Source organism: Ornithorhynchus anatinus, chromosome 2, assembly GCF_004115215.2.
Source record: "Ornithorhynchus anatinus isolate Pmale09 chromosome 2, mOrnAna1.pri.v4, whole genome shotgun sequence".
Taxonomy (NCBI): domain Eukaryota; kingdom Metazoa; phylum Chordata; class Mammalia; order Monotremata; family Ornithorhynchidae; genus Ornithorhynchus; species Ornithorhynchus anatinus.
In genome coordinates this window covers 102,872,989-102,892,520 of record NC_041729.1, presented here as the reverse complement: position 1 = coordinate 102,892,520, position 19,532 = coordinate 102,872,989, and the positions used below count along the sequence as shown (strand labels likewise).

Genomic DNA, 19,532 nt, shown 5'->3' with positions numbered 1-19,532 from the left:
TTAAGTGACTTGCCCAAGGTCACTCAGCAAATAATTGGCAGAGCCTGGATTAAAACCCAGATCCTCTGACTCCCAGGCCCGTTCTCTCTACTAGACCACGCTGCTTCTCTAGACAACGCTAGAAACCATGGGATAGAAACCCTTGATTCAGCGGGAAATAATGGGTTAAGGAATAGATAGTCCAAACGTACTACCATGCCCTTATTTCAATGCAAATTTCCATGTTATTTCTCTACATCACATGCTTTTGTGTGTGTGAGATAATACTCAGTGTTACCTTCCTGTATGGAATACAAAAAAAAAAAAAAAAGAACAAAACAACCACAAAAACACAATGCAATGTAGAGAATTGTGCAGTTCAGTTTGGCTGGTGCATCAGCGTAGCCTAGTGGATAGACCACGGGCCTGGAAGTCAGAAGGACTTGGGTTCTAATATCTCCGCCTCTTGTTTGCTGTGTGACCCTGGGCAAGTCACTTCACTCTGCCTCAGTTCCCTCATCTGTAAAATGGGGATTAAGACCGCAAGCCCCACGGGCGACAGGGACTGTATCCAACCCAATTAGCTCGTATCTACCCCAGTGTTTAGAACTGTGCTTGGCACGTAGTAAGCAATTAAATACCACAATTATTATTATTACTGCCCTCGAAGAGATGCTGAAAGATGAGGAAAGATTAGCCAACACTGGAAAGATAAGTGCCGCCCAGAGTGGGAGGATGAGAGGCAGGAGAGTGTATACTGTGGTATCGGTATTTCATTCAATCATTCAATAACATTTATTGAGCACTTACTGTGTGCAGAGCACTATACTAAGCACTTGGGAAAGTACAATACAACAATATTGAATAATGTTGGCATTTGTTAAGCGCTTACTATGTGCCGAGCACTGTTCTAAGCGCTGGGGTAGACACAGGAGAATCAGGATGTCCCACGTGGGGCTCACAGTCTTAACTCCCATTTTACAGATGAGGGAACTGAGGCACAGAGAAGTGAAGTGACTTGCCCACAGTCACACAGCTGGCGAGTGGCAGAGCTGGGATTCGAACTCATGACCTCTGACTCCAAAGCCCGTGCTCTTTCCACTGAGCCACGCTGCTTCTCAATACATCGCATATATACTGTACTGCTATATACAATATATACAGTGATATTCCCTGTCGACAGTGAACTCCCAGTCTGGCAAGAGCACAAGGGGGAAGGCGTAATGTAGAGAGATGGTAATCATGCAACCCCCCCCCCCCCATGGGCCCCATGATTTCTGCCCCATCCCTTTCTCTCTCCACCAAAACTCTCAGCACCAATCATCCCCCCCCCTAAAGCCAGACTTCACAGCATCACAACCCCTCAACTTCCTCCACTCCAGAGATCTCTTGTTGTCCCAACCAATCGGACATTTAATGATGTTGGTATCTGTTAAGCACTTACTACGTGCAGAGCACTGTTCTAAGCGCTGGGGTAGATACAGGGTCATCGGGTTGTCCCACGTGAGGCTCACAGTTAATTCCCATTTTACAGATGAGGTCACTGAGGCACCGAGAAGTGAAGAGACTCGCCCGCAGTCACACAGCTGACAAGTGGCAGAGCCGCGATTCGAACCCATGAGCTCTGACTCCCAAGCCCGGGCTCTTGCCACTGAGCCACGCTGCTTCTCTGGTGCCGAACCCAGACAACTCCTAGGCAGCAAAAACCAAAACCTGTATAGCCTGTGGTATGCCCTGCCCCTCTAGGGCACGTGTCTGGTAGCCAAATCAGAGGCTGGGCCACAAACACTGTTAACCCCACACATCGTTAGAGAAGCAGCGTGGCTCAGTGGAAAGAGCGCGGGCTTTGGAGTCAGGGCTCATGAGTTCGAATCCCGGCTCTGCCACTTGTCGGCTGTGTGACTGTGGGCGAGTCACTTAACTTCTCTGTGCCTCAGTTCCCTCATCTGTCAAATGGGGATGAAGACTGTGAGCCCCACGTGGGACGACCTGATTCCCCTATGTCTACCCCAGCGCTTAGAACAGTGCTCGGCACATAGTAAGCGCTTAACAAATACCAACATTATTATTATTATCAGTGTCCAATCTGAAAGCTCTTACTATGTGTCAAGCACCGTACTAAGCACTGGGATAGAAGCAGCGTGATTTAGTGAAAAAGCATGGGCTTGGGAGTCAGAGGTCGTGGGTTCTAATCCTGGCTCCTCCTCTTATCAACTGTCTGACTCTGAGAAAGTCACTTTCTACCTCAGTTATCTCATCTGTAAAATGGGGGTTAAGAGAGTGAGCCCCAAGAGGGACAACCTGATTACCTTGTGTCTATCCTAGCATTTAGAACAGTGCTGGGCATATAGTAAGCGCTCAACAAATACCATCATTATTATTATTATACAAGGTCCATAAAGTGCTCACAGTCTAAGAGGGAAGATCAGAATGGAATTCCCAGTTCGCAGATGAGGGTACCGAGGCACAGAGAAGTTAAGTGATGTGCCCAAGAACACATAGCAGACAAGAGGGAAGGGATTAGAACCCAGGTCCTCTGTAGCCCAGGTCTGGGCTCTTTCCATTAGGCCATGCTTTCTTAAAACTGATGATAAGAGAAATTGAAAGCAGAGGGGAAACAGCCAGACTGCAGTGGTTGAAAAAAATAAAATGAAAAAAGAAAACAGTAAAAATTTGGGGAGCAAGGTATTTAAATCATGAAAGGAGATGAGGTCTAAAACTCAGTTAGAGGGGTTACTTTTAAAGAATTTGTTTTATGGTATTTAAGTGCTTACTAGGTGTCAAGCACTATTTAAATTCTGGAGTAGATACAAGTTAATCCAGTCAGACACAGTCCAAGTCCCACACGGGGCTCACAATCTGAATAAGAAGAGGAGCAGGTATTTCCTTCCCATTTTACAGTTGAGGAAACTGAGACACAGAGAAGTTAAGTGACTTGCCCAAGGTCACACAGCAGTCAAGTGGCAGAGGCGGGATGAGTGACTCCCAGGCCCTTGCTCTCTCCATTAAGCTCCACTGCTTCCCAGGTGTAGGGGGGAAGTGTCTTGGGAGACAAGTGGGGAAGTGGAGAACATAGTTATGGGGATCAATAAATCAGTCAATGGTATTTACTGAGAAATTACTACTGCGTGCGGAGCACTGTACTAAGCACTTGGCAAAGTACAGTACAACAGACTTGGTAGCACGATCCCTGTCCTCAAGGAGCGCAATGAAAAGAATACTTCGTGGGGATGGAGGGAGTGGATGGAAAGGTTGGGAGACAGCTAAGAGGGGAATGGTGTGAGGAAGAGAAAGAAAGAGAGGGGAGAGGAGAGAGGAGAATAACAGGAGAGGAAGGTGGAAATTGGGGATGAGCCATGAGGGAAAGAGATAGGGGAAAGTGATGGTGAGGAGTGAGATGATGAGTGAGGGATGAAGAAGCTGAGGGAGAGGTGGGCCCACCGGGGAAAGTTGATAAATGTTAGCAATAAATCAAATATGAGAGCGGAGGACGGAAACAAAGCGAGGCAAGTTTAAAGGGGAGACAGGGTGAGAAGTGGGGAAGGGCCAGTAGTCCAGGACGAGTGGTGGTCAGGAAGATTCTCCAGGAGGCAGGGGTGGGAAGAGGAAGAGGTACACGGAGGGGAAGTACTGATTGGTTTTACTGTACGATTAACGATTGGAAAAAGTCTGTTTACTTTCTCCCACTTGTTATTCGGCCATCAGGAGTGAAAACACAGAGGTGTTTGGGGACCTCCCTCCTTCCCACCTCCCCGAGTTTGTGGGAATTGATTTTTAGATCGGTCTCCTCAGCACGGACAGCTGCAACATGGCGACAAGATTCAACCACCCACCGTCCATCTGAGAGAAAAAAGCCAGGAGCTGCTAACTTTTTCTTCTTTTCTACTTCAGCGGAAAAAAAAAAGAAGAAAAGAAAAAACAACATAGCCGAAAGGTCATGCTGTGTCTTTTCTTTTCCCCCAGAGGAGTCTCATTACATTTCAAAAATAAATTAGTGGCAAATGGAGAATGCCTCACCTCGTTCCCTACTGTTTGTTACAACGGGAAGCATTTCTCAATCAACCTTATTGCTCTCTCTTGGACAAAGCAGAGCCAAGATAGGCATATCCCACGCAAAAGGCGATCAATTTAACTCCTGTATCCAATCTATTCTGGGACTCAATTATTAATATGCTTTCTCCCAAACTCGGAAACCAGATTATAAGCAAACTTCTTCCCTAAATGGAAGCCACATGGAAATCGGAGCCTAGACACATGTACTAAACTCTGCAGACGGATGACTAAATCAAAGGGAGGAAGATCGTGTTATTTTAAAAACACGATAGCCAAAAAACTTTGATCTCGACTCGGGAAATAAATAGCGTAGCAGATGATTTCCAAGCACAATGCATTTCGGTTTGGTTCTTTAAATTTCAAATTACAGTCAGAGGAAGCTTTGATGCCTAATGGCTCTTAATACAAATTAGGGGAAAGACCGTTATAATTCAATGACTTTAGAATTAAATTTTACGTTTTTTTTTTCCCTTTTGAAATAGCGAGAGTCCTCCGCCTTCAAAGAACAGACAGGCCCTGGGACTAATAACGTATTTTCACCTGGTGCCTCAACCTGGCTTTTGGGCTACATTCCTAAGGAACACCTGGGATCGTTGAGAAACATCCTTCTCTTTTTTTCTAAGTTTCCTTCTGGCTCCTGAGTTAATCCTTTTAGAATAAACAGGGACTCTCTCTACCAACTCTGTTGTACTGTCCTCTCCCAAGCGCTGAGGACAATGCTCCTTTTTTTGTTTTTAATGGTATTTGTTAAGCTCTTACTGTGTCAGACACTGCACTGATCACTGGGGTAGATAGAACCTAATCAGGTTGGACACGGGCCCTGCCCCACATGGGGCTCACGGTCTTAATCCCCATTTTAGAGATAACTGAGGCACAGATAAATTCGGTGACTTGCCCAAGGTCACACAGCAGACAGGTGGCGAAGCTGGGACCGATATGAACTCGGGTCCTTCTGATTCCAGCGGGCAACATTGCTCTGCACTCAATAAGGGCTCAGTTTATCATTGATTTATTAAGTAAGCACTGGAGGAAGGGTGCAGTGTAAGCATCGACAAAGCATCTTCATTGCTATGAGAACATACCTCTAGATTACAAACTCACTGTGGGCAGGGAATGTGTCGGTTTATTGTTGTACTGTACTCTCCCAACTGCTTGGCATAGGGCTCTGCACACAGTAAGCGCTCGATAAACATGACTGAATGAACGAATGACAAACCCAGGGCAAGGCAGAGAGAAGAGGTAAGGGTGCAGGCCGTGTGGTTACCGAAGGTGATCTTCAAATCGTGGCTCAGTGGAAAGAGCCTGGGCTTTGGAGTCAGAGGTCATGAGTTCGAATCCCGGCTCTGCCGCTTGTCAGCTGTGCGACTGTGAGCAAGTCACTTCACTTCTCTGCGCCTCAGTTACCCCATCTGTAAAACGGGGATTAAGACCGTGAGCCCCACGCGGGACAACCTGATTCCCCTGTGTCTACCCCAGCGCTTAGAACAGTGTTCTGCATATAGTAAGCGCTTAACAAATACCAACATTATTATTCGATTGGTGCTTATTAAGTGCTCACTATGGGTAGAGCATTGCGTTAAGCACTTGGGAGAGTACGATGCAACAGAATTGGTAGATATGATTCCTGCCCTCAGGAAATTTACAAAGCACTGCGGGTCTTAGTCTTCACTGTCTCCTCCCCGGTAGTTTCACCGCCCCAGTGAAGAATGGGCAGAACCCCTGAGAGTCAAGGGAAGTGGCAGGAGGATGGCCTAGTGGCAAGAGCACAGGCTCGGGAGTCAAAGGCCCACACTTCTATTCCCAGCTCTGCCACAGGTCTGCTGTGTGACCTTGGGCCAGTCACTTCCCTTAGAGAAGCAACGTGGCTCAGTGGAAAGAGCCCGGGCTTTGGAGTCCGAGGTCGGGGGTTCGAATCCCGGCTCTGCCACTCGTCAGCTGTGTGACTGTGGGCAAGTCACTTCACTTCTCGGCGCCTCAGTTACCTCATCTGGAAAATGGGGATGAAGACTGTGAGCCCCACGTGGGACAACCTGATTCCCCTGTGTCTACCCCAGCGCTTAGAACAGCGCTCTGCACATAGTAAGCGCTTAACAAATACCAACATTATCATTATTATTCTCTGCGCCTCAGCTGTCATCTCGAAACTGAGGAGAAAAATCCTCTTCCCTTAGGATTTAGGAGGCCCACACGGGACAGGGATAGTGTCCAACCCGATTATCTCGGATTCTCTTGGACTTCCACCCTTTATTCACCCCACCCTCAGACCCACAGCACTTATGTATATAGCCCTAATTTATTAACGTATATTAATGTCTGCCGCTAAACTGGAAGGTCCTCGTAGGCAGGGAGCACGTCTACCAACTCTGTTGCATTATAGGCTCCCAAGACCTTAGTACAGTGCTCTGCTCACAGTGAGCGCTCAATAAATAGGACTGATTATCATGAAAACCCCCCACTCAATTACTGAGACAGTCAAAGAGAGAAAGAGAGATGAGGAAGGAAGAGTTACGGGGTAGAACAAGGAGAGAGAGCCACTCCTCCCTCCATGCTCCACCCGCACAGGTCTGCAATCACCTGCCTCAGGTCGAGCCCATCAGTGCCCTTGCAAAGTCTCTTCCTTGTTGTCAGTGGGATCACAAACAGTCACTAAAGGCAACTTGTTGTGGGCTCACCACAATTACATGGCAAGCACTCTTCTAAGTACCGGGATAAACACAAGATAATCAAGCTGGACCCAATCCTGGTCCCCCATGAGGCTCACATTCATTCATTCAATCGTATTTACCGAGCACTTACTGTGTACAGAACACTGTACTAAACGCTTGGGAAATCACAACAGTAAACGACGACATTCTCTGCCCACAAAGAGCTTACAATCTAGAGGGGTGGAGGAGACGGACATCGATGAATGAATAAACTTACAGATATGTACATAGGTGCTATGGGGCTGAGAGCAGGGAAGAGCAAAGGGAGTAAGTCAGGGTGACACGCAAGAGAGTCAGAGATGAGAAAAACTGAGGCTTAATCTGGGAAGGCCTCTTAGAGGAGGTGTCTTCAATAAGGCTTTGAAGGGGGGGAGAGTAACTGTCTGTTGGCGGGTTAGGGGTCGGCAGCGAGACAGGCGAGATGCAGGCACAGTGAGAAGGTTAACAGCAGAGGAGCGAAGTGTGCGGGCTGGGATGGAGAAGGAGAGAAAGGAGATGAGGTAGGAGGGGGCGAGGTGGTGGAGAGCTGTAAAGCCAATGGTGAGGAGTTTTCGTCTGATATAGAGGTGGATAATAACGGCGGTATTTGTTAAGGGCTTACTATGTGCACAGCACTGTTCTAAGCGCTGGGGGGGATACAAGGTGATCAGGTTGTCCCACGTGGGGCTCACAGTCTTAATCCCCCTTTTACAGATGAGCTCACTGAGGCCCAGAGAAGTGAAGTGACTTGCCCACAGTCACACAGCTGGCAAGCGGCGGAGCAGGGATTCGAACCCGTGACCTCCGACTCCCAAGCCCGGGCTCTTTCCACTGAGCCACGCTGCGTGGCAACCACTGCACAGTCTAAGTAAGAGGGAGAACAGATATTTAATTCCCATTTAACAGATGAGAAAACAGAGGCACGGAGAAGTAAAGTGACTCGCACACGGATACATAACAGAAAAGTGGCCAAGCGGGGATCAGAACCCAGGTCCTTTGACTTCCAAGCCTGTGCTTTTTCCACTGGGCCACTCTGCTTGAGGGCAGTGAACCTGTCTGCCGACTCTTTCGTAGTCTACTCCCCTAAGCCCTTAATACAGTGCCCTGCACGTAGTAAGCACTCGATAAACGATGATGATGATATTTGTTTAGGCGCTTACGAGGTGCCAAGCATTGTTGACTGACAGACACAGCTGCGTATCATACAGAGTTATCCTGCTTTGTGGGCTTTCACAGGAACACTGCATATTATATGCACACACACACATACACATATACAGACACATATAGACATATATGTTTCTCTATATAGACCTATCTATATATGCACCTATATATCTGGATGGATGGATAGATAGATAGAGATAGATATAGAGATAGATATAGATAGATAGATATAGATAGATAGATAGATAGATAGATAGATAGATAGATACATAGATACATAGATACATAGATAGAGAGTGGCTCAGTGGAAAGAGCACGGGCTTGGGAGTCAGAGGTCACGAGTTCGAATCCCGGATCTGCCACTTGTCAGCTGTGTGACTGTGGGCAGGTCACTTCACTTCTCTGTGCCTCAGTTACCTCATATGTAAAATGGGGATTAACTGTGAGCCTCATGTGGGACAATCTGATTACCCTGTATCTACCCCAGCGCTCAGAACAGTGCTCGGCACATAGTAAGCGCTTAACAAATACCAACATTATTATTATTATTAGATAGAGATAGATAGATTAGATAGATACATAGATAGATACATAGATACATAGATGGAGATAGACAGATAGATAGATACATAGATAGATAGATCTATAAATATATAGGAGAGGCAGTATGTCTTAATGGAAAGAGCCCGGGCTTGGCAGTCGGAGGTTGTGGGTTCTAATCCTGGCTCCGCCACTTGTCAGCCGTGTGACTTTGGGCAAGTCACTTTACTTCTCTCTGTCTCACTTCCCTCATTTGGAAAATAGGGATTACGACTGTGAGCCCTACGTGGGACGACCTGATTACCTTGCATCTACCCCAGTGCTTAGAACAGGGCTTGGCACATAGTAAGCGCTTAACAAATTCCATCATTATTATTATGATGATTATATTTCCATATAGATATACACATATATACATATAGATAGAGATAGACATGTAATTAGGTGTTCAAGGATGATATAAGAGACAGTGAGAATACCATCTATGGTGCAGAAATAGTCGAAACAGAAAACCAACACAGACACATCTTGTCACTGCCGCTCCAAAGGACTGTGACATCAAGCTGACTTCCCCTCCCAGCAGCGCTGGCTCACTTATCTACAGAGACCGTCCGAAGAGTTTCGATTTCCAACAGCCCTGGCTCCCACAGCTGTCCGCGTTACCAATCCTCCCTCTTTAGGGCACCAAAGAGCAGCTGCTCACGTATCCTGCTGTCTTCCATTCTCTCCATTTTTTTACCATCCCGGTGTTGATCTCTCTTTATGCCAGTAAAATGACTGACTGTTCCCAGACAACGTTCAGATTTACGATCCCGCCTTGACATGTGAGGATACGGCGGAGCATATTAAACGTTGGGGGAAATGCCTCGAGAAGCAGCGTGGCCTAGTGGAGAGAGCATGGGCCTGGGAGTCAGAGAACCCGGGTTCTAATCCTGTTCTTGCTGGGGGAACTTGAAGTCACTTAACTTCTCCATGCCTTAGTTCTCCTGTTCTCCCTCCTACTTAGATTGGGAGCCCCATGTGGGACACCCTGATTCATCTGTATAGGCCTCAGAGAAGCAGCGTGGCTCAGTGGAAAGAGCCCGGGCTTGGGAGTCAGAGGTCATGGGTTCGAATCCCGACTCTGCCCCTTGTCAGCTGTGTGACTTTGGGCAAGTCACTTCACTTCTCTGTGCCTCAGTTCCCTCATCTGTAAAATGGGGGTGAAGACTGTGAGCCTCACGCGGGACAACCTCATTCCCCTGTATCTACCCTAGCGCTTAGAACAGTGCTCTGCATGTAGTAAGTGCCTAATAAATACCGACATCGTTACCCCGGTGCTTAGAACAGTGTCTGACACATAATAAGCCCGTAACAAATACCATTTAAATTAAAAAAAAGCAGACACGTTGCAGCTGTGCCCTAAGTTGGACATTGAAACTGCTCTGAAGGCAGTTTGATAATGACGCCTTAATGTTTGGTCCATTTCCTAAAATACCTATTGGATTTATTGATTCAATTTTTTAAATGCTTTTAAGCTTTTTCATCCACGCACCTTGCCCAGTATGCTGCCCAGTTAGCAGATTCAGCTCCGAATCACTGATGAAAATCTTTGTTGTGGCGCAAGATTTCCATGTTTCTCATTGACGCACAGCCTTGGGCTTCTTCCGATTAATTATCAACCCAGAGCATTGGGTGGATTCTGAAAATGTCTTCTAATAAACAGGCTCTCAGAACACGGGCACCGCTTTCAACTGTGAACCATCATCAGTAATGAGCAACGTTACTATTCCTCCAGACTAGCTAATCATTTTCAGTTTTCCCTGGCTGTCATGATTAAAGGCAGAAAGTCTCAAAATTTGAAATAAGACGCTTTCATGTTTTCTAATGAAACGAATGCCCACAGCCTATTTCAAATTACTCATGATGAACAACAGCAGGAATTTTAGGCTAAAAAGTATTGGTTTCGGGTGTCCTGCATTTCGACTGTTAACTAGCGCTATTATATTATCATAAAATATTAACTGGGCCCGAGAATTCAATGTGATTTAAGACAATGCCGAGCTAGCCACACTTTGCGAAATGAATGCGCTTGTTTTGACGGTTACTTTTCAGCCAGAAGTGTTGAGCCAGACTCCTCTCGACTCTATACTGTTCCTGGGAGAAGAAGAAAAACAAATCCCTCACTCATCCGGCATAAGGAACCGGATTCTCCCAGGACCTAAACTGCCTCCTAGGAGTCAGGACGGCATCTCTGGAAGACCATTCATTTTGGGGCGCAGGGAACACGCCTACCAACTCTGGTGTACTGTGCTCTCCCAAGTGCATAATACAGTGCTTTGCACACAGTAAGTACTTAATAAATACAGTTCAGTCAATCAGTGGTACTTAATGAGCGCTTACTGTGTGCAGAGCACTGTACTAAATGCTTGGGAAAGTACAATACATCAAAGTTGGTAGATGCGTTCTCTGCCTACAATGAGTTAACAGTCTAGAGACTGATTGATTCAAGTCAATAGGGTTCTCTTTCATCGACTCACTATTGTGAGCAAAACACCTGACAGACCGCCAGTTGAATGGTTCTCTGCTCACACAGCACACCTCAATTTTGAGAACACCACCAGTCTTCTCAGCCTACCTGTGGTATTGATTGAGCACTTACTGCGTGCAGAGCACTGTATTAAGCGCTTGGGAGAGTACAATCTAACAGAGTTGGTAGACCCATCCCCTGCCCACAACGAGCTTACAGTCCAGAGGCAACTCAGTCTTGCCGATTCAAAGTTGACTATTTTTATCCACCGAGAAGTAATTTCATTTCCAAGGTTGGGGACAATGTTGGTGAACAAATGAGGATATGGAAAGTGCATGGATAGGAATACCACCATTCATTCATTCACTCAATAGTATTTATTGAGCGCTTACTATGTGCAGAGCACTGTACTAAGCGCTTGGAATGTACAATTCGGTAACAGATAGAGACAATCCCAGCCCATTGGCGGGCTTACAATCTAATCGGGGGGAATTAGACTGATCGGGGGGCACCACATTATGCCCATCTGGGGAAATTGGATGGATTTTCCTTTTTTATCGGGGAGTAAAATGAAATAATGGCTATGTGAGCAAAGCCCTGCTTGATCCACTTGACAGAACAGAGAACTCACCTAGCCCTTCCTCTTTCAGCGCTCGTGCTCTCTTAAATTTCTAGCCGGGCCAGATGAGCAGCAAGCAAACCACATTCTGCCTTGGAGACCCAAGGGCAGAGCATGAAGAAGATACATAACCTTTGATTACTGCACTTGCCATCCGCTTACATATTAAGTAGGAACTGGCTTATTTGGGCAGGGGACTCCGAGGGTTTCTGAGAACGCCGGGGACATAAATCATCCATGTGCCAGCAGGGCAATTACAGCGTCACCAGGGAAAAGAAGGGAAAGAAAGGGCAAGCGGGCAAAATCTTTTAAACACAGACAGAACATATTTGCGAAAAGTTCCTCGAGCCATTTCTAATGTTCAAGGCACAGGAGGTCTTGAAAAAATACTTGGGAAACCATTGTGCGTTGATCAGTCAGCTGATCGTATTTATTCATTCAATGGTATTTATTGAGCGCTTACTCTGCGTAAAGCACTGTACTAAGAGCTTGGAATGTACAATTGGACAACAGATAGAGACAATCCCTGCCCAATGACAGGCTCACTGTCTAAACGGGGGAGACAGACAGCAAAGCAAAACAGAACAAAACAAAAACAAGACAATATCATCAAGATAAATAGAATCAAGGATATATATGCCTCATTAACAAAATAAATAGGGTAATAAATAATATATACAAATGAGCACAGTGCTGAGGGGAGGGGAAGGGGGAGGAGCAGAGGGCGGGGAGGATGGGAGGGGAGGGGGAGCAGAGGGAAAGGGGAGCTCAGTCTGGGAAGGCCTCCCGGAGGAAGTGAGCTCTCAGTAGGGCTTTGAAGAGGGAAAGAGAGTTAGTTTGGCACATGTGAGGAGGGAGGGCAGTCCAGGACAGCGGCAGGACGTGGGCCAGGGGTCGACGGCGGAAGAGGAGTGAACGGGGGACAGTGAGGAGGTGAGCAGCAGAGGAGCGGAGCGTACGGGGTGGGCAGTAGAAAGAGAGAAGGGAGGTGAGGTAGGAGGGGGCAAGGTGATGGAGAGCTCTGAAGCCCAGATTGAGGAGTTTTTGTTTCGTGCGAAGGTTGATAGGCAACCACTGGAGGTTTTTGAGGAGGGGAGTGACAGGCCCAGAGCCTTTCTGTAGGAAGATGATCCGGGCAGCGGAGTGAAGAATAGAGTGGAGCGGGGAGAGACAGGAGGAAGGGAGATCCGAGAGGAGGCTGACACAGTAATCCGGCCTGGATATTATGAGAGCTTGTACGAGCACGGTAGCAATTTGGATGGAGAGGAAAGGGCGGATCCTGGCGATATTGTGCAGGTGAGACCGGCAGGTGTTGGTGACGGATTGGATTTATTGAGCACTTACTGTGTGCAGACCACTGTACTAAGCATTTGGAAGAGTACAATGTAACGAAATAAGAGACACATCCCCTGCCCACAGCCAATTTACAGTCTAGAGGGGGAGACAGACATTAATCTAAATAATCAAGCTGAGTTGCTAAATCTATGCAAAGAACACAAAAATTGCTTACACATCTGTTGCCTTCAAATAGTTTGGGAGTCCTAAAATAGACTAAGCTAAATTGGAGAGTGCTTAGCTTACAGCTTTTCAAAGCCTCCGCCCGGACCTATATGGTATGAAAGTTTCTAAACTCTAAGGATAGAATGGTCAGATGCACGGGACTAACATATTATAGGTCTCTGCAACCAATTAGTTTATAAACTGAAATAATCTTGCGTCCTTTCAGTATGTCTCACCCTAGAGCACGGGTCTGGGAGTCAGAAGGACCTGGATTCTAATTCTGGCTCTGCCACTTGTAGGCTGTGGGACCTCGGGGAAGTCACCCAACTTTTCCATGCTTCAGTTGCCGTAGCTATAAAGTGGGCGTTAAGATTGAAAGCCCCGGGGACAGGGACTGTGTCCAGCTCGATTTGCTTGTATCCAACTTGGCGCTTAGTACGGTGCCTAGCACACAGTAAGAGCTTAACAAATACCATCATCATCATCATCATCATCTTGTAGGACAGGGACTGAGTCCAAGCTGATCTACCCCAGCTTAGTACAGTGTCTTGCTCTTAGTAAACACTTAATAAATACCAGAAAGAACAAAATTAAAAATAGCTAGCTACTATATGGCTCCTCGTCAGCTGGGATTATACCCGCCAGCTCTATTGTACTCTACTCTTCCAACTGCTAAGTACAGTAGATTGCACAAAGTAAGCCATAAACACCATTAATCGAATGCCTGATGGATACATCTGTTTATGAGATAATAATAACAATGACGATGGCATTTGTTAAGCGCTTACTCTGTGCAAAGCACTATTCGAAGCGCTGGGGAGGGTACAAAGGTGATAGGGTGATTCCACATGGGGCTCACGGTCTTTGTGGTTAATTTATTTTTCCACTTGAACTTGTTAATTATATCCCCTCTCACATTCTTCTATCTCCTGAGGGTCGGTCCCTTTATGTCTGCTTCTCTCTCCCAAAAGCCTAAAAGTCCCTTAGAGGCAATCAATCAATCGGTGGTAATCACTGAGTGCTTACTCTGTGCACAGCATTGTACTTAGTTTTTGGGAGAGTTCGGTAAAATGGAATTAGCAGACACGTTCCCTGCCCGTAATGAGCTTATGGTTTACAGAAGGAGACAGACATTAATATGAATACTATATAACTTCATAATGTTGGTATTTGTTAAGCGCTTACTATGTGCCGAGCACTGTTTTAAGACTTTGTGCAAGGGAATCAGGTTGTCCCACGTGGGGCTCACAGTCTTAATCCCCATTTTACAGATGAGGTCACTGAGGCACCGAGAAGTGAAGTGACTTGCCCAAAGTCACACAGCTGACAAGTGGCCGAGGCAGGATTCGAAACCATGACCTCTGACTCCAAAGCCCGTGCTCTTTCCACTGAGCCACGCTGCTTCTCTTAAAGATATAATAATAATAATAATAATAATAATGTTGGTATTTGTTAAGCGCTTACTATGTGCAGAGCACTGTTGTAAGCACTGGGGTAGATACAGGGTCATCAGGCTGTCCCACGTGAGGCTCACAGTAAATCCCCATTTTACAGATGAGGTCACTGAGGCACGGAGAAGTGATGTGACTTGCCCACAGTCACACAGCTGACAAGTGGCAGAGCCGGGATTCGAACCCATGACTTCTGACTCCAAAGCCCGGGCATATGTACATAAGCGCTATGGGGTTGCGGGTGGGGTGAATACCAGATGTCTAAAGGTCAGAGATTGACGTTGCACAGACGATGCAGAAGGGAGCTGGGGAAAAGAGAGCTTAATCAGGGAAGGCCTCTTGGAGGAGATGAGACCTTAGTAATGTTTTGGAGTTGGAGATGATAATAATAATGTTGGTATTTGTTAAGCACTTACTATGTGCCAAGCCCTGTTCTAAGCGCTGGGGAAGATAGTGATGGTCTGGCATATATGAGGGGGAGGGAGTTCCAGGCCAGCGGGAGGACGTGGGAAAAGGGTCAGTGGTGAGACAGAAAAAATTGAGTAAGCTGGCGCTAGAGGAGCAGACTACGCAGGCTGAGATGTAGAAGGAGATTAGGGAGGTAAGAGGCAAGGATCGTGTCTGACTTTCCTTGGCCTCCAAACACTCAAAACAGCACTTTGCTAGTAATGATAATAACCATGTTGGTATTTGTTAAGCGCTTACTATGTGCCAAACACTGATCTGAGCGATGGGGTAGATACAAGGGAGTCAGGTTGTCCCACGTAGGGCTCACGGTCCTCAGCTGATGTAAATGAGGCCCAGAGAAGTGAAGTGACTTGCCCGAGGTCACACAGCTGACACGCCCGGCGGGGCCAGGATTAGAACCCAGGACCTCTGACTCCCAAACCCGTGCTCCTTCCACTAAGCCACGCTGCTTCTCTACAGCGCGGGTGTTGATGGCAGTAATGTCGAACCCGTACAGGAACGCGTACGGTCACTTCATCTCACTGTGCTCGTTCTCTCAGTAGAAGCTAACTCCCAGGCCTAGGAGGAGAGTCGAACGAAGCCATTTGGAACATACCTTGCAAACAGAAAACCCTACGAGGTTAAATAATAGTACTGGCCTTAGCTGAAAGAACACTTTTCTCACCAAATACAAGCTCTGTAAAGAGAGCAATATTGTCCTAGAGGATGCTGCCAATATTTCCCCTTGTTTAGGTGCCTTTTTACGCCGCTTTTCAGTGTAACAAATCCGTGCACCCTTCATGGAGCTGGAGCTCTGATAGATTGTCATTGCCTGAGGATTACTCCGGGTACAACCGTCCCCCACTTTCCCTTGCCACTCAGGATGAGATAATCTAAAACGGATTTTCACGGAAACTCATTGAGAGCTGAAAATTTAGAAAAGGCACCGGGCACGTTCTAACCTGAACGTTCTTCAATTTGCTCTGACATCAATATACTTCTCTCTCTCTCATTCAATTTACAGCAAGAGAAACTATTTTTACACCAAGACAAGAGAATCCTCGGGAGAATTCTGGAATCCTACCTGCTCTGAACCTCTAACTAGGTCTGCGTTTCCTTGAAGAAGGACGATGACATCTATAGACGTCCCTGATGGAAAAGAGTTGTGCAGTCTGACTGTGGCTCCTTTAATACCTCAAACCCTGGAAAATTCAGGTAGAGGACACATGCAGAAGGACCTTCACAGTGCATACGATTCCGTGTCTTTTGAAAGACAATCCTCTGTTCTGCAGACAGTCCGACTCGCTGTTCCGTGAAAGTGGCAGAGTGGACGCAGGAGGAAATAAAGCTGAAGATAGAGACCCTGAAAAGGTGGGAGCCTAATTTGGAAGCAATCACAGAATAATAATGTTGGGATCTGTTAAGCGCTTGCTATGTGCAGAGCACCGTTCTAAGCGCTGGGGGGGATACAGGGTGATCAGGTTGTCCCACGTGAGGCTCACCGTTAATCCCCATTTTACAGATGAGGTCACTGAGGCACAGAGACGTGAAGTGACTTGCCCACGGTCACACAGCTGACAAGTGGCAGAGCTGGGGGTCGAACCCATGACCTCTGACTCCCAAGCCCGGGCTCTTTCCATTGAGCCACGTGGCAGAAGGGAAGCAGCCTGGGCTAGTGGATAGGCCACGGGCCCGGGAGTCGGAAGGACCTGGGTTCTAATTCTGGCTCTGCCACTTGTCTGCGGTGTGACCCTGGGCAAGTCACTCCACTTTTCCATGCAGCAGTTACCTCAACTGTAAAATGGGGATTAAGCCTGGGAGCCCTATGTGGGGCGGGGACCATGTCCAACCTGATTTGCTTGTATCCACCCCAGTGCTTAGTACAGTGCCTGGCACAGAGTAAGCGCTCAACAAATGCCATTATTATGGCCGGGAAGCAGCATGGCCTAGTGGATAAAGCACAGGCCTGTGAGTCAGAAGGACCTGGGTTCTAATCCCAGTTCTACCGCTTGTCGACTGTGGGACCTTGGGCGAGTCACTTCACTTCTCTGTGTCTCGGTAACCTCATCTGCTAAATGGAGATGGACTGTGAGCCCCATGTGGAACAGAGATGTGTCCAACCTGATTAGCTTGTATTTACCCCAGTGCTTAGAAGAGTGTTTGACAGAGTAAGCATTTTAGCAAATATCATTATCATTATTATTACATATGTGTACATACATATAAAGTTATCTCGAGATAATTTAGGTTTTGAGGGACATTTATGCCCCCTCTATCCTCCCACCTCTCACGGTATAAAATAACGGATTTGGAAAGGAGGCCTTGGTCCTGTTTCTGACCCTGGGATGAGGTCGCTAAACGGGAAGCTGCCTCTGGCATTCCTGATGATACATTCCTACTTGCGACGTATAATAACGTGGTATTTGTTAAGCGCTTACTACGTGCCAAGCGCTATTCTAAGCGCTGGAGTAGATTCAGGGTAATCAGATTCTCCACGTGGGGCTCACGCTTTTAATCCCCATTTTACAGATGAGGTAACTGAGGCACAGAGAAGTGAAGTGACTGGCCCAAGGTCACGCAGCAGACAAGCGGCGGAGCTGGGCTAATACCTTGCAAATAGAAAACCCTACGAGGTTAAATAATAATACTGGCCCTAGCTGAAAGAACACTTTTCTCACTAAATACAAGCTTTGTAATAAGAGAAATATTGTCCTAGAGGATGCTGCCAATATTTCCCCTTGCTTAGGTGCCTTTTTACGCCGCTTTTCAGTGTAACAAATCTGTGCACCCTTCACGGAGCTGGAGCTCTGATAGATTGTCATTGTCTGAGGATTACTCCGAGTACAACCGTCCCCCACTTTCCCTTGCCACTCAGGATGAGATAATCTAAAACGGATTTTCACGGAAACTCATTGAGAGCTGAAAATTTAGAAAAGGCACCGGGCATGTTCTGACTCCCAAGCCCACGCTCTTTCCACTAAGCCACACTGCTTCTATCTGAAGCTTGGTATGTATTTCTCTTTCCCTCATCTGTTAATCTATCGTTTCATCTAGCTTGTTATCCTTCGGGTTTCACAGGTCATACTACCCGGGGGGGGTGAGATTCCATCTCTGGGAGCCAATATGAGGTAAGCTCACTGTGGGGCTGGCAATCCTTTCAATCAATCAATCAATCAATCAATCAATCAATAGGATTTATTGAGCACTTACTAGGAGCAGAGCACTACACTAAGCACTTGGGAGAGTACTGTTCTCAGACAACCACACACACACTCACGTGCACGCACTACATTTCTAGGTATGTCTGGAACTAGAACACTGCATTAGGACTTCATTACGTTGTACTCCATAAATCTGGATTTTGTGATCATTCAGACCAGTATTTACCCTCTGCTTCATCTACTTGGCCTCTACAGCAGCCGAAGGAAAGCAGACTTTAATTGAATGAAGGAAGAGTTTAATCTACACAGGCTGATCTAATTTGCTTAAGGAATCACGGAATCAGATCAATAAAGAGCTAAAATATCTTCTGGTCTGCTCTCTCCCTCCAGGCAAGCCAAAATCCTATGATGTCCTAAGCATGCTGTTCTCCAACCAACTCGAACCATCTCTAGGAAATCAATTTAAAATGACAAGTGACCCACTGTCTTCTCAACAGAGGAGCAAGTAACATTTGAGTATTTACTTTTAGCCATAGTTTCACTGATACAGCCCCAAATAATTCTGCTGAAATAATTTAAGATACATATAAGTCACATTATCATTTCAAAAGTCTAAGAAAGTCTACACTGGACATAATTCTGGGCTCTTGGAGTGAGAAGCAACGTGGCCTAGTGGAAAGAACACAGGCCTGGGAGTCAGAGGACCTGGATTCTAATCCTGGCTCCACCACTTACTTGCTGTATGACCTTTGGCAATTCACTTGATTCCTCTGAACCTCAATTCGCTCATCTGCAAATTGGGAATTCAATAGCTGTTTTCCCTATATAGAATATGAGCCCCTTGTGGGACTTGATGACCTTGTATCTACTCTGTGACTAGTACAGTGCTTGACACATAGTAAGTGCTTCATAAATATCACAATCATTATTATTATTTATCATTATTGTTGTTATTACCATTATCACCTCAAACTGAACATTTCCAAACAGCACTTATTTTCCCACTCAAACCCATTCTCCCTGTGATTTTCCCATCACTGTAGACAGCACCACCATCCTTCCTGTCTCAAACCCACAACCTTGGCATTATTCTCACCTCTCTCACTCAACCCACATATTCAATCTTTCACTAAATTCTGTCCGCCATCAAAACATCACTAAAATCTCCCCTTTTCCTCCATTCGAACTGTTACCATGCTAATCCGAGCACTTCCCTCGATTACTGAATCAGCCTCCTTGCTGTCCCCCCGCCTCCTGTCTCTACCCACACTTCACCCTGTTGCCCAAATCAGTTTTCTACAAAAGTCCATCCACGTTTCTCCACTCCTCAAGAACCTCCACTGGTTGCCCACCCAATTCTGCATCAAACAGAAACTATCATCAGCTTTAAAGCATTCAATCACCTTGCCTCCGCCTACCTCT

At 46.5% G+C, this 19,532-nt stretch overlaps 1 protein-coding gene across 3 annotated transcripts in view; it reads right to left on the bottom strand.

Annotated features, from left to right (window-relative positions):
• TBC1D32 (TBC1 domain family member 32) overlaps window positions 1-19,532 on the bottom strand; it is a 235,422-nt gene that overhangs the window by 64,245 nt on the left and 151,645 nt on the right. The window lies entirely within an intron of this gene.